Source organism: Corylus avellana, chromosome ca4 (assembly GCF_901000735.1).
Source record: "Corylus avellana chromosome ca4, CavTom2PMs-1.0".
NCBI classification, from domain to species: Eukaryota; Viridiplantae; Streptophyta; class Magnoliopsida; order Fagales; family Betulaceae; genus Corylus; species Corylus avellana.
In genome coordinates this window covers 10336254-10349451 of record NC_081544.1, presented here as the reverse complement: position 1 = coordinate 10349451, position 13198 = coordinate 10336254, and positions in this window count along the sequence as shown.

Genomic DNA, 13198 nt, shown 5'->3' with positions numbered 1-13198 from the left:
CAAAGATAAGCAATCACACACTACACAAAGATTTAAGTGGTTTGGCTTAACTGTTAAGTACCAAAATATTCATATTTTAGGCCTTACACTTATATGTGTTAATTCCTTAAGTATGTTAATTTATGCTATTTTAGTTCCTTTTTGTGTTTTCCATGCTTTTATAGGCTTTTGGAAGAAAATAAAATAAATCTGGAAGATTTGGGCTTAACGAGAGAAAATGGGAAAAGTTGGAGCCTCTGACAGTGCGATATATCGCGGGTTCCCTGCGATCGAGCGCACTTCCAGAGACAACAAGAAGTGAATCGGTCATGCGCGATCAAGCGCACAACAAAAGAGGCTTGATCGCAAACATGCAATCAAGCGCACACGAGTAGCGATCAATCGCACCCATGCGCAGGTGACACATCAAGTGGTGGCCAGACTGTTAGTATTTCGATATTAGGGTTTTCCAACTCCCACTTGTAATAGGAGTAAAACCCTACGAATTTCTTAGGTTTACTAGTTTGTCAAGGACTTCTAAAGCCTATAAATAGACCTCTTAGCCTCTAGGAATAGGTGTGGAGAAAAAAGGCACAAGCTCTGGATAGGAACTGAAGGCTGCATCAAAAGGAGTTTGGGTTTTATTCTCTTCCACCTGTTATTTTCGTTATATAGTTTATATTTTTAATTAGGGCTAGATTGAAGCCCTAATCATGTCTAGTTATGATTGCAGTATGGGCGCCTTTGCGACAATTATATTTTGGTGTATTTAACTTGATTAATACTTGTTATCTTGTATTCCTCATATGTGTTTGTCTGGCCAACATATGCATGTGGTATGGACTAGTTAGTTAAATCAATTTGGATGACTGAGTCCTGGGTTTAATAAGAGTAACAAAAGATATCCACGCTGGATTCTTGGGTTAATCAATATGGGGAACCGGGAGTAGACACCCATGCCGTAGGCCTCGTGTGTTTGTCGATTTCCACAGTTTTATGCTTTCTTAAAGAACAACTTAGTAGACACCCATGCTAAATCCTCTAAGAAAGAAAAGAATTAGAGTAGACACCCATGCCTAATTCGTTGCTTAGGAAAATCAATAGCTTAAGGAGTAGACACCCATGCTCTTAGGTTGACAAACATTAGATATACCGGTATAATTGGCGTATTGGCATATTGTTATTTTAATTAGTCTAATTAGTGGTAGATATCAAAACCCTAATCCTTTTTAGTTTTAGTTTATCTTTTATTTTATTTCTTTATTTTAATTCAATCGTGACAATTGAATTTTATATGTGTAATTAAATAGAAAATTACTTCTAAACACAATTTACTAATCCCCGTGGGAATGATCTCATATTTGCCTGCTATACTATCGATTGATCTTGTCCACGTGCGAGTAAAACGTACCAAGTATTTGCCTATTAATTTAGGTGGGTATTTTGCACAACAAGTTTTTGGCGCCATTGCCGGGAATTGTGTTAAATTTTGTTTAGAATTATTTTCCTTTAGTTTTGTTATTTTAATTTTTTATTCTATTTTTATCAACAAAAAAAAAATCAAAAATATTTTTCATTTTTATTTTTCTATCTTGTTTCAGTTTGTGGCACCTACATTCGATTACTGCGAGCGAGCGTACGCCGAGTGCGAGTGAGCGTAGTTCCAGGGAGCATCCAAACAGCAGTACTGAAGCTGCTGATTTCAATTGTGCCTTTAATTTTGTATTTATTTTATTTTATTTTATTTTTATATTCTTATTTTTTGTTTTTGTTTTCTGTTCTGTTATTTTAATTTTAATTTTTGTTTTATCAAAAGGAATATATATATATTCTTTTTAGTGTTCCAATTACTTCTCTGTTTCTGTTCTGTTTCAGCTTGAAGCACCCGACATTCTGTTACTGTGATTGAGCGCAGTTCCAGAGGACTTCCACACAGTGGTACTAAAGCTGCTGTGACCACAAGGAGAAATTCTTCTTATGTAAGGTCATCGATCTCAAGCCTCAATCATTTTTTCACTTGATCCAGAAATTGAGTGGACCATTCAACAAGGGCATAGAGACAACTCCAACACAAAAGAAGAAGAGGAAGTTGAGGAAATAATGCAAGAGCTGCCAAAAAATCTGCCGCCAATGCGACGGCCCATGAAGCAGGCTTTCATCTCGAAAAACCTCAACTAGCCGTCATGCCTAGCCTACCAACCTGTGGTAGAAGGCAATTACTACATATCCCCACAAATACTGAATGCCTTGACTCACTTTAGAGGCACAACTATGGAGGATCCAAACTTGCACCTCAGGGAGTTCTTTGATCTCTACAAGCTTCAACATGTTCAAGGCCTAACTCCAGAGAGGCTCAGGTTAGTCTTATTCCCTTTATCTTTAAAAGACAACGCTAAGTTGTGGTATAATTCTTTGCCTGCAGAATCTATTCATACTTGGGAAGAGTTGTCTAGCACGTTCCTAAAAAAGTTCTTCCTCGGTCAAAAGACAAGATAGCTTAGAAGGGAATTCAATCCTTCCAACAAAGAGATGGAGATCTGTTCTTTGAAGCATGGGACCACTTCAATACGCTGCTTCTTAAGTGTCCACATCACAACATGCCTCAAGATGACCAGGTACAAGCTTTTGATGAAGGTTTAAATGATATTAACAAGGGTACTGTTGATTCAGCTTGTGGAGGTGTGCTAATGGAAAAGAGCAGTGAGGAAGTAATAGAGCTCTTTGAGACATTAAGTGAACACTCACAACAATTCTCATCCAAAAGGAGGCAAGGAGTAAAGAGCAAGGGCATGTATGAAGTGAATCTGAGTGGTGGACCCCCAAATCAGATGGCTGTTGTGGAAAGAAAACTGGATATGATTGTCAAAGCCATGACTCCTCAGAACGTCTCACCTAGTCAACAAGCCATGCAACCTCAGGTATGTGCTTTATGTTCTCATTTTGATCGCACTACTGAGACTTGCCCCTATTACTCATCTACAGATCAAGAGCAATGGAATTATGTGGGACAAAACAACTATCCTCCCAAGAATAATCCATACTCCAACACCTACAATCCAAGGTGGCGAAACCACCCCAATTTCTCATGAAGTAATAGTCAGAATACTCTGAACCATCAAGGGCAGCAGAGGAACTACCAACAAGCAAGCCAAGAATCAAAGCCGAATGACTTGGAAAGTATGGTACGCACCTTGGCAACCACACAAAGGGAATTCATGAATGATCAAAGACAAATCAATGCAAAAACTGATCAAGCAATACAAAGAACTGAGCAAGCTATGCAAAGATTGGAAGTCCATATGGGGCAAATGGCTAAGGAGCTAAGTGAAAGGAAATAGGGTGGATTTCCATCCCAAACAATACCCAATCATGGAGCCTCTTCTTCAGGACAAAAATAAGAGAATGAAGGGAGAACAACCGTCTGGCTGAAGACATTAAACTTAGCGCTCATGGGAGGCACCCCATAGTTTATCCTATTATTTTTCTATTTGTTTTTCAATTTATCTTTATGTTTGTTTTTAATTTTGTTTTTGTTTCCTTTCTATTTGTTTTAATGTTTATTTTGCAGGGACAAGTGTGCTTCAATTGAAGTTTGGGGGCGTGCTATGAGCCATACTATTCCAAACAGTTCGTCCATCTCCCAGGTAAATTCTTTCCATGTTATAGACACATTGGGGACAATGTGTAATTTAAGTTTGGGGGTATGGGAGACACTTTACACACCCTTTGCCCCAGTTCTATTTTATTTTTATTGTTTATGAAAAAAAAAAAGGAATAAAAAAATAAAAAAAATTATATGCATGTTCATGTTTGCCTAAAAATTTTGGTTAATCTGAAAGAATTGTGGCTTGAATTCATCAGTGAGCTTAAAATTTTGAACACATAATCTGATGAGAGAATTTGTTAGTTTGATTACTTGTTTAGGACAATTGAAAAATCACATGTTTGATATGATCGCACAAGCACATTAGCACATAATTTGTGAGGCATGCATAAGGTCTCATGTGTGTGTTTCTGTATCTTGGGTGAATTGGATGACTTATTACATGGACACTTTGGCATATATATTCAAAAAAAAAGAAAAAAAAAAGAAATATATATATATATATATATTATCATTGATAAGCTTTTCACTGAGTAATTGGACCTCTTGCCTCAAAGCATTGAGTGTTCACGTCAAAAAGTGAAAATTTTTGATTTGATTGATGCCATGGTTAGTTTGGTTTTGTAGCATTTTTGACTCGAGTTAGTAGGTCATTAGGGGTGTCTCTACACCTAATGCCCTAAAACCATTTGGTTTGGGAGTCATTGACTTAACACTCGTTACATGGGTCAATTAGAGAGCTTAAGGGAACCAAACATTGCACAACCAAAAAAAAAAGAAAAAAAAGAAAAGAGAAAGAAATATGCCATTGTTGTTCATTCTAATAAAGATTTCATTAAACTTTGAGATGTGGAGACATTGCACATTGGAAATACTTGGATGCTTCATAATTTTGTGCTAATTCACTTTACACTATTTTCAAACTTGTGATGTTTTAGCATGTCCTTTGTAATTGAACTTTGAGATTCCAATTCATTGTGAAGAAGGAGTTCATCTTTTTAAGCTTGCTAATGAATGAAAATCATAATCCTGAAGTGATACTTTAAAATTTGGTATAACATGAACTCTTGCATGATGTTTGTGGGTAACATTTCTGAAAACCTTCACGAGACTTCACTCATCCTCTAGGGAATTCCTAGGGGTTTAAAAGGCTTGTTGTATATGCTAAATGCAGTCGTACATCCCACGAAAGATGGATTTATCTTTTTGTTTTCTGTTTTCATTTTTTTTTTTAGTTTTGTATTGCGAAGGGACTAGCAATATGTAAGTTTGGGGGTGTGTTAAGTGCCAAAATATTCATATTTTAGCCCTTAAACTTATATGTATTAATTCCTTAAGTATGTTAATTTGTGCTATTTTAGCTCCTTTTTGTGTTTTCCATGCTTTTATAGGCTTTTGGAAAAGAAAAAAAAAACTGAAGTAAATCTGGAAGATTTGGGCTTAAAGAAAGAAAATGGGATAAGTTGGAGCCCCTGACAGAGTGATCTATCGCAGGTTCCCTGCGATCGAGCTCACTACCAGAGAAGACAAGCAGCGAATCGGTCATGCGCAATCGAGCGCATAATAGAAGAGGCTCAATCACAGACGTGCGATCGAGCGCACACGGGTTGCAATCGATCGCACCCGTGTGCAGGTGACACATCAAGTGGCAGCCAGACTGTTAGTATTTCCATATTAGGGTTTTTCAACTCCCACTTGTAATAAGAGTAAAACCCTACGAATTTCCTAGGTTTACTAGTTTGTCAAGGACTTCTAAAGTCAATAAATAGACCTCTTAGCCTCTAGGAATAGGTGTGGAGAAAAGAGGCATAAGCTCTGGATAGGAACTGAAGGCTACATCAAAACGAGTTTGGGTTTTCTTCTCTTCCACCTCTTATTTTCATTATGTAGTTTATATTTTTAATTAGGGCTAGATTGAAGCCCTAATCATGTCTAGTTATGATTGCAATATTGGCGCCTTTGCTACAATTATATTTTGGTGTATTTAACTTGATTAATACTTGTTATCTTATATTCCTCATATGTGTTTGTCTGGCCAACATATGCATGTGGTATGGACTAGTTAGTTAAATCAATTTGGATGACCGAGTCCTTCGTTTAATAAGAGTAACAAAAGATATCCATGTCGGATTCTTGGGTTAATCAACATGGGGAACCGGGAGTAGACACCCATGCCCTAGGCCTCGTGTGTTTGTCGATTTCCACAGTTTTATGCTTTCTTAAAGAATAACTTAGTAGACACCCATACTAAATCCTTTAAGAAAGAAAAGAATTAGAGTAAACACCCATGCCTAATTCGTTCCTTAGGGAAATCAATAGCTTAAGGAGTAGACACCCATGCCCTTAGGTTGACAAACATTAGATATACTAGTATAATTGGCGCATTGGCATATTGTTATCTTAATTAGTCTGATTAGTGGTGGATATCACAACTCTAATCCTTTTTAGTTATAGTTTATCTTTTATTTTATTTCATTATTTTAATTTAATCCTGACAATTGAATTTTATATGTGTAATTAAATAGGAAATTACTTCTAAACATAATTTACCAATCCTTGTGGGAATGATCTCGTATTTGCCTGCTATACTATCGTTTGATCTTGTGCACTTGCGAGTAAAACGTACCAAGTATTTGCCTATTAATTTAGGTAGGTATTTTGCACAACATTAACAAGCCTACATCCTGTAACACCCGGGTCCCATATTGGGAAGATGAGAAGAAGCCCACATAGAGTGGGTGGTTTATAGAGATAGTCATGGGTGTTAAGTCCTACATTGCCTAGTTACTAGGTGAAACTGGGCTTTATAATGAATTGTAGGGAAGCTCCAAATTGACTAGTCCTTTTGGAGTAATAACGCAGATGTGGCTAGCGCTTTTCCCTGGGTCGTTACAAGTGGTATCAGAGCCACTTTGTAACGCCAGGTCATGTGGTATTGGAGCACTGCATGACATGGACCTGACGAGGATGTCAGGAGTTTAAGTAGGGGAGTTTGTAACACCCGGGGCCCATATTGGGAAGATGAGAAGAAGCTCACATAGAGTGGGTGGTTTATAGAGATAGTCGTGGGTGCTAAGTCCTACATTGCCTAGTTACTAGGTGAAACTGAGCTTTATAACGAATTCTAGGGAAGCTCCAAATTGACTAGTCCTTTTGGAGTAATAACGCAGATGTGGCTAGCGCTTTTGCCTGGGTCATTACACATCCACTGGCGGAGATGACCCGGACAAATTTCACTATCAAAAGATGGCGTACAAAAATAGTAGAGAGAAAATCACTTTGATCCCAAAGCCCCAATACACCTAAATCTCACTATCATACAAGAGAGATTATTTCCAAAATAGAATACAAAAGACAGATGTACAAACTCTTCTTTTGCTGGAACAGATGGCTGTTGATCTCTATTTTCTTCTCTGACTCTGCAGCACCTTTTTTTTCTAATCACTTGTTTTTGGCTCCTCCAAAAACCACCAAGAAGAAAACACCGGGAGGTCAGATTAAAGGAGTGAAGACATGTCGTATTCAAGACCTTCTGTGAGACCTATGCATAACCAAGAGCACAGAAGAGAAGCTTCTTTATGTACCTAGAGATGATAACCATTCATCTTGGAACACCTCTCCCAGACTTTTCATCCAGAGTTGAATTCTTCATCAATTCATTTCTTCAAACACCTCTAACCCTTCATATGCTCATTCTTTCTTGTCCTTTGGAAGCGAGTTTGGGCTGAAGTTTGAGGAAATCCATTGGAAATGGGTCCACAACAACTTGAAAATGCTTCACGAGCTTCATTTGGAGCTAGATGCCCATTTCATTCTCTAAGAGATAGAAACATTTATCCATTTAAAGTACTTGAAGATAAGATTATGTGGTTATAAACTCAGAGCTATTCCATCTTCCATTGGCAATCTTAAGAATCTAGAAACACTTGTCATAACCACATTCTTTGAGCGTGAATGTTTGCTGAACTCGATAATAAAGTTGCCACATTTAAGGAGTTTGTGTGGGGAAGTGATTTTACCTAATAACCACTCTGTCATACCTTTGTGGAGCCTCCAAGTCCTTTCCGTTCAACTATTTGACTCACAAATTGTGCATCTCATTGTTCGGGGCAAGACTCCTAATATAAGGAAATTAGGGCTAATGAGGGATGAGTGCAAGCAACCATTAGGCGGATGGGATTTAGAAGGTATTTTGGCAAGTCTCCACCATTTAAGCCATCACCAAACATTGAAAATTAAAGATTTTGGTGGGCGCATTATTAGTCTTCATAATTCATTTCCAAAGACAATCACCAAGATAAGCTTATCTAGGGTGTCTTTAGATGAGGGTGGCATGGAAGTGTTCGGAAAACTTCCCAAACTTTGGATATTGAAACTAGAATATTGTCTTTCTTTTGTTGGTCTGATCCATATGTGTGCACATTCGTTTCTCCAACACCAATTTTTAAAATTGCATGAAGGGGAAATTGAAAAATGGACACAAGAAGAAGGTGTAATGCAGGGCCTAAGGCATTTGGTTATCCATGAATGCTTTGATTTGACCATGCTCCCTTCAGAACTACGGAGTTTGACTGCCTTGCGAGAGGTGCAAATGTTAAAGAGCAACTTATATTTGGCAAACGAGTTTCAGAGATTGCAGATGGAGCTTAATTTTGTGCTATTGATCTATCCTCCTCTACATACCGACTTCTATGTAAACCCGTCTGGTAACTGCCATAAGTGGAGGTACATATATTTTATCTTTTCTTTCTATCCTTTACTATATGAAAATAACTGCATCTCTATGGATTCTCTTATAAAAAGGGGACACACACCATAAAATCTCTCTGATTTTGACACAAAAATAATAATAATAATAATAATAATAATAAAAAAAAAAAAAAATTGACGCAGATACAGACTTCCTACCTAAAAATTCCTTCATTTAGTTTTCTAAAAAACAGTATACTAACTTAAGCATCAGAGTGTTTTCGGTCTTCTAAAGACCGACGGATTTTCAGTGACCATTTTCTCTACTTTGTAGGTAACACATTAATATGCTGGTCTGGCCATTGAAAAAATTGCATCAATAGTAAGCATCTTGATTTTTATTTGGCATAGTAGGAGGATTTCAAAACATAGTTTGAAAGTTGACACATAGTTATTTGAATGCAGAGAAGAGAAGAGGACATCATTTAATGGCCACTTAAGAGCAACAAAGTGGAAGAATTATGATGAAGAGAAGTAAAAGATCAATGTTTCAGAAAATCGAAGTCTCTCTCTTGACATTTCCGATGGAGAAGATAGAAAATGAAAGCAAAAGAAGATGACAAATCAAGTGCTGGTCACCCTCGTAGGTGCAACATCAAGAATTCTCTGAAGCTGGACATTTATATTGTAACACAATATTCTTAGACATTTGGTTTGCATTAGACATATGAGTAGAAGTCTGTAGTACACTTAAGTTTTAATTAAGAGACTTTTTGTAGAAACATATAAGAAATGATTGGGTTTGCACGATTCTATTGATTTCTAGGTAGATTTATACATGGTGTATTAGTGCTTTACAAAGGAAAATGAATGACAAAAACACTTAAGTTGTGGTGATTTCCTTGATGGGTTATTTGTAGCCGTTGGGATTGATTATGTTGCCTTAAAGATGGGTTTGGACGGCTCAACCCATAAAATTCAGACTATTGAAGTGCTTGCATGCTTATTAACTTGCTTAATGCATAGTGGATCAAGGGAAGACTATTGAAGTGCTTGCATGCTTCCTTTAAGCTTTCTTTGGCTTGGAATGGGCTAGCCGTTTGTGTGTTCATTGAGTTTCCTTCTTGAGGGATGCTGGCCATTGGGTGTTGACTGAGTTGCTTTGTGTGAGTTTGTTGCCTTATGGAGAGTAGATTTGTAGCGTGAGTTTCCTTTGAAAGGATGTTGTGTTGTACAATTGCTTATGTTCATTACGCCCCACAAGTGGGACAAGTGGAACATGACATTGAGCTTGGTGCTCATGAGAGAAAAATTGGATGATGCATTAATGGGTTTGGTGAATACGTCAGCCAAATTGTTTTTGTTGGATGAGAGTAATATAAAAGACTCCAAACACACCTAAGGGGGGTGAATAGGTGTTTATCACAATATATGCGGAATTAAAAATTTAAAGTAACAAGCAATCAACCACCAAAATATGTAAAGCAGTAAATCTAATGAACACAGATATTTTGGTGATGAAGAGGGAACCTTTTAGAAACTGTTTTAAAAGTAAAATTTCTCCAGGGCAGCCAAACCCAGTATTATCACTAACAAATAGATTATCAAGAAATTACAGATACGGGGACACTTACAACTTTTAGCAAGTCCTGACTCTATAAGAGACAACAAGCCTCCAGCTTGTTTTCCTAGCTCACAATCTTCTTCAAGTGATACTCCTTTAACGGACCCTTCCGATAGGCTTCTTCTTCTCCAAAGTAGATTAAACAAGTATAGGTTTTAAACGAAACATGAACACTCTAAGAGAGTATGGCTTCAAAGCTCATAAACTTAAAATCTCTCTTAGCACACATGGAAATAAAAACACTCAAAACACTTATAATGTTTTTCTCTCAACTTAAGCTTCTTCTTTGTGTTTTTCCTTGATGAAAACGAATGGCCCAAGTCCCATATAGAGGGGTGCAATTTCAACCTTCATTTAATGCACTTTCTGACTGGCCATCCGGACGGGGCGGGGGGGCCGTCTGGACGGACTCTGTCGGTGCAGTGTGGCAACGACACGTGGAAAGCAACTTTGACAACTCGGCAAGCATTTAATGCACAGTGCTGACTTTTGACCATAGGCCGTCTGGACGGGTTTGGAGGCTGTTCAGATGGACTATCATTTATTGCACCGATCCGTGAATCCCGGGGAGCATTTAATTTGTTGGAGACTTTTTCTTCATCGAAGCTTCCACCGTCCAGATGGTATAGTTCACTGTCCGGATGGCGTCACATTTATGGCACCGAAAACAGCATTAAATATGTGGGGAAAGTTTTCAGGCACTTTTTGACCAATGAAGCTTCCTCCATCATCGAGGTACTGTTCATCGTCCGGATGGGATGAATAGTAACATGTACAGTAGTGCAATGAACAGTTCCCATGAATAGTGCTTCGTCTTTTGGGCATCGAATTTAGCGAACAAAAATACTAACATTGGAGATGAAGCGGTCGACCACTATTTTGGAGGCAACCTTGTCACGAACAAAGTGAAAATTAATCTCCATGTGCTTGGTATAGACACGGAAAGCAAGGTTTGCAGAAAGATATATTACACTAATGTTGTCATATCACATGGTAGGTGGTGTAGAGAGAAAAGTGCCAAGGTCGTAAAGAATGGCTAAGAGCCAAATAAGTCCGGTGGTAGTGGTAGCAAGGTCTGGTATTCAAATTCAAACTTTCAGTGCTGGAATGGGAGAAAACTCATGAAAGAACAAAGGAAGGTTATGGAGAGTGAAGGGATTTTTTACAAGACAAAACAAGTGCTGGAAAAGCTAGATCCTTTCCACTCCTTATATCATTCCTTTATAAAGGAAAAGTAGGAGACTACAAAACACAACACAATTACCAAAAACTTACAACACTTCAGAAACACAAGTACCAAAGTAACACAAGTTCCAAAAACCTTCACAAAAAGACATAAAAACAAATTCCTAGCAAGGCTTATGTGTACGTAAATGCACAAGAGCCTTATTTTATTTATAGGTGGCATCATTTTCGTATGCTATGTGTTCACCACGCTTCTTGATTCCTTTATTATTGCTGCTAGCTGTCAAAAACTATTGTTAGCTTTTTTGGACTGAGTGGGAGCTGGCAGATTTTACTATTTGTTAGTTTAGGTTTTGGCACATTTGGTTTGCATGTACTCTGATGAAAATGAGTATCCTGTCCGGACAGCCAGAAGCAGTGTCCGCATTTACAGAGAGTTAAATGTGTTTTCTTTGAAGACCTGTCCAGACAGCCAGAATCAGTGTCCGGACAGAATTTCCAGAAAGTTCAACTTGAAGATCTAAGACTTGTCCAGACATCATTTATAGAAAGTTCACTTGTTCACTTCAAAGACCTGTCCAGATAGCCAGAAGCCATGTCTAGACAGCATTTACAGAAAGTCTATTTTACTTGGCCTGCCTGGACACTGAGCTTGGCTGTTCGGACATGGTTTACGCATATATAACCCTAGCCATGTCCGGACACGTACTTATCCCTGTCCGGACACGGCCACTTAATTGTTGTTTGAATTTCTATTTAAACGATCATTATGCACATTATTATGTAGGTATTCAGAGAGTGAATACTGTGAGCTAAGAGAGAGATATAGAGATATTGAACTATAGCATTTCAATCTCTTTTAGAGTAAAGGTGAGAAATCTCATTCTCGTTTCTACGATTAAACACTTGAAGCCAATCAGAGTTCCGGTGAAGGAGATCATATAGAAGAATTGTGCCAGATGTTTTGGAACAGGCTACTACAGTAGAAGTCAAGTGTGTCGCTTGTCTCATGCAAGGGAGTGTCAATTGCAAAGGCTTTGTAAGTGTGAGCTTCTTGTAATCCCTATTCTTTTATAGTGGAGTGATTTCCTAGGTTTGGCTGTCCCGGAGAGGTTTTACATTTAGAGTGTTCTCTAAATGGTTTCATCTTCGTAACCAAATATCTGTGTTTTTGAATGTTCATTACATATCTGTATTTGGTTGATTATTATTTGTTCGGTCAGATCTATTTCCACATAATATTTTGTGAAACACTTATACAATCTGAATAGGTGTTAATTTGAGTCAATTAGGGTTTTTCAATTGGTATCAGAGTGGGTTCACTTTGTGAAGGAATTATTTTCTAAGTGTGATTCGAGACTCCATATCAAATATCTCATATTGTTGATCCTAACTCTATTCCCTTCTTTGACAGAACAAATTATATGCTTTGGAAAATTCGTATGAGAGCATACTTTAAATCCATTAACATTTGGCATACTATTGAAGCTAGATGGACTCATCGAGACAGAGCAATAGCTGAATGGACAATGGAGGAGAAGAATGCTGCTATTGCTAATGACAAAGCTATAAATGCCATTTTCATATCTATCTCAAATGAGGACTTTTCAAGAATTTCTCGATGTGAGATATCTAAGCAAGCTCGGGAAACTTTAGAAATCACACATGAAGGAACTAAGATGGTAAGAACTTCAAACTTCAAATGCAGGTTTCTCAGTTTGAAGAGATTAGAATGCAGAAAAATGAAACGTTTGATGAATTCTACTCCAAACATAGTGCCATTAGAAACTCTACTATCATTTTAGGCAAGAAAATGGATGATCCTAAAGTTGTGAAGAAAATCTTGAGGTCGTTACCTGAGAGGTTTATACCTCAAATTGCTGCTATCCAACAGAGCAAAGACCTAGATACAATGAGAGTAGAAGAACTTATAGGTTCACTTCAGACTTTTGAGCTAATTCTACCCAAACACAAGAAAACCAAAAATATTGCTCTTAAGGCAAAAAATGTTAAGGTCAAATCTTGTGGTTCGTCTAATGAGAATACTGGGGATGATGAAGAATTTGACATGTTTCCTAAAAAATTTAGAAAATTCTTCAGACCCACGAATGGAAATT